Here is a 3,516-nt window from a genome sequence, read left to right as displayed (position 1 = left end):
ATACACCATGGAATACTATGCAGCCATAAAAAAACGATGAGTTCATGTCCTTTGCAGGGACATGGATGAAGCTGGAAACCATCATTCTCAGCAAACTATTACAAGGGCAGAAAACCAAACACCACATGTTCTCACTCATAGGTGGGAACTGAAGAATGAGAACACTCGGACACAGGAAGGGGAACATCACACACTGGGGCTTATCATGGGGTGAGGGGAAGGGGGAGGGATAGCATTAGGAGATATACCTAGTATAAATGAAGAGTTAATGGGTGCAGCACACCAACATGGCACAAGTATACATATGTAACAAACCTGCACGTTGTGCACATGTACCCTAGAACTTAAAGTATGATACTAAAAATAAATAAATAAATAAAGCACTCTGCAGTTGGAGACACTGCCTTTATCAAACACCTTCTAGGTGATGGAACTGAAGGAGAAGATAGAGACAGCAGTCAACATGTTCAGCAGTATGGGTTTGCTGTATTCCACATTGTCTCCAATTTTAAACAGGCCCACGCGCCTCAGGCTTTCTTTCTTCTTTTTTGAGATGGAGTGTCACTCTGTCACCCAGGTTGGGGTGCAGTGGTGTAATCTTGGCTCACTGCAACCTCCACCTCATGGGTTCAAGCGATTCTCCTGCCTCAGCCTCCTGAGTAGCTGGGACTACAGGCACGTGCCAACATGCCTGGCTAAGTTTTTGTATTTTAGTAGAGACAGGGTTTCACCATGTTAGCCAGGATGGTCTCGATTTCATGACCTCGTGATTTGCCCGCCTCGGCTTCCCAGAGTGCTGGGATTACAGGTGTGAGCCACTGCACCCAGCCAGAAATATTGAAACAATAGACACTAAGACATATCTTGGTTAAATGATTGCATTTTAGAGCTTAAAAATGGGGATGAGGGGGAAAATTTCTAAGCAGAACGATCACATCATTTATAAGGTATAAAAATCAATCTGGCTTCAGGTATTGCATGCTTCCATTTCTTTTTAGCCATTCAACCATCCATCCACCTTTCTATCAACAGATACAAATAGAGAGACACTGTATCTGGAATAAAGTTCATGTAGTATTCACTTTTATTTTTTTTTTTTTATTTTTAGAGATGGGGTCTCGATATGTTGCTCAGGCTGGAGTGTAGCATGCTATGGTCCCGTCGTGTGACCATAGCACACTGCAGCCAAGAACTACTGGACTCAAGAGATCCTCCCACCTCAGCCTCCCAAGCAGCTGGGACTACAGAGGCATACAGCCATACCTGGCTGTTCATGGAGTATTAACAGTGATAATTCTGAATACAAAAATCTTGGATGATTTGTATGATTTATTCCTTGTAACTTTGTTATGACTTGATTTCTTGACTTTTTCACATTGTTTCTGTTTTTTTTTTTTTTTAATGAGACGGAGTCTCACTCTGTTGCCCAGACTGGAGTACAGTGGCACAATCTTGACTCACTGCAACCTCTGCCGCCTGGATTCAAGTGATTCTCCTGCCTCAGCCTCCTGAGTAGCTGGGACTACAGGCACCTGCCACTGTGCCTGGCTAATTTTTGTAGTTTTAGTAGAGATGGGGTTTCACCATATTGGCCAGGCTGGTCTTGAACTACTGACCTTGTGATCCACCTGCCTTGGCCTCCCAAAAGGCTGGGATTACAGTCGTCACCACTGCACCCAGCTTTATTGTTTCTGTTTTTAAAACTACTGTGGTGGAACATTTTGAGAGTCATTTAGTTATATTTGAGTGAGCTAATGTTCAGTTTACAGAAACTTTTTTGTTCATATTCTTCAAAAATAAAAAAAGAACAGGGACAGTCTAAAAATAGTTGAAAAGACATTGCTTTTTGTCAGGGAAATAACAGAAAAAGGAATAAAGTTTAGCAGAAAACCTGAATGCCATTTTAGTCTGGATTACTCAGCTTCTGCTGTGGTAACAAACAAATCCCAGCATCTCAGTGGCTTCAATAATGAACAATTATTTCTTGGTCTTAATGGCTGAGAGTTAGCTTTGGATCGCCTGGGCCCTGCTGGTATCACGTGTCTTCCATTCCCAAGAATCCAGATTGGAAGAGTAACCTTTGATGATACTGATGTGGATAAAATACTTGGCCCATAGGTAAGCCGGAGAAAGGACAGGCAGAAATAAGTAAGTTTGAATAAACACTGTAATATACCACATGGGCCTGGATTCCATACTGTCTTATCTTATTTATTCATTTATGTCACTAATATAGTTTGGATGTGTGTCACCACCCAAATCTCACATTGATATGTAATCCTCAGTGTTGGAGGTGGGGCCTGGTGGGAGGTGATTGGATCTGGGGGTTGGGGGGGGCACAGATTTCTCATGAATGGTTTAGCACCATCCCCCTTGGTACTGTCCTCATGATTTTAGGATAGTGAATTCGTTTTTGTGAGATCTGCACATTCAAAACTGTGTAGCACCTCTTTCCTTGCCTAGGCTTGCCTTGCCTTGCCTTCCTCTTCCCTTTCCCCTTCCCCTTCCCCCTTCCCTTCCTTTCGTTTCCTTTCCCTTCCCTTCCTTTATTTTTCTTTTCTTTCTTTCCTTTTTTTTTTGAGATGCAGTTTTCACTCTTGTTGCCCAGGCTGGAGTGCAGTGGCGCAATCTTGGCTCACTGCAACCTCCACCTCCTGGGTTCAAGCGATTCTCCTGGCTCAGCCTCTCAAGTACCTGGGATTACAGGTATGCGCCACCATGCCCGGCTAATTTTGCATTTTTAGTAGAGATGGAGTTTAACTATGTTGGCCAGGCTGATCTCGAACTCCTGATCTCAGGTGATCCACCCATCTCGACCTCCCAATATGCTGGGATTACAGAGGTGAGCCACCACACCAAGCCCCACCTTGTTTTCTTGCTCCCACTTTTGCTTGTAAGGTGCCTGCTCCCACTTTGCCTTCTGCCATGAGTAAAAGCTCCCTGAGGCCTTTCCAGAAGCAGATGCAGCCATGCTTTCTGTACAGCCTGTAAATCTGTGAGCCAATTAAATACCTCTTCTTATAAATGGCCCAGTCTCAGATACTTATTTCTAGCAATGTGAGAATGGACTAATACAGTCACGTATTAAACTTTGCCCTTCTATAAAACTATAAACTTCTTGAGGGCAGGCATTAGAGTTTTGGATTTCAGCTCTTTCATTTCCTGTCTACTTAATGATGACAAAGGGCTAGAAATTCCTTGGCATAACATAGGGGAAGGGACTCAAAAGACAGAGATGCTGAATTTGCTCTATAAGAGATATTTTCATTGGGCCTAGAATCTTTTTTTTTTTCTTTTCTTTTCTTTTTTCTTTGTCGTGATGGTGTCTTGCTCTGTAGCCCAGGCTGGAGTTCAGTGGCACAACCTTGGCTCACTGCAACCTCTGCCTCCCAGGTTAAAGCTATTGTCATGCCTCAGCCTCACAAGTAGCTGGGAGTACAGGCACCTGCCACCATGCATGGCTAATTTGTGTGTGTGTGTATTTTTTTTTTTTTTTTTTTTTTGAGATGAAGTCTC

Source organism: Colobus angolensis, unplaced genomic scaffold, assembly GCF_000951035.1.
Source record: "Colobus angolensis palliatus isolate OR3802 unplaced genomic scaffold, Cang.pa_1.0 Scaffold422, whole genome shotgun sequence".
NCBI lineage: Eukaryota > Metazoa > Chordata > Mammalia > Primates > Cercopithecidae > Colobus > Colobus angolensis.
Note: the sequence above shows the minus strand (reverse complement) of the source record.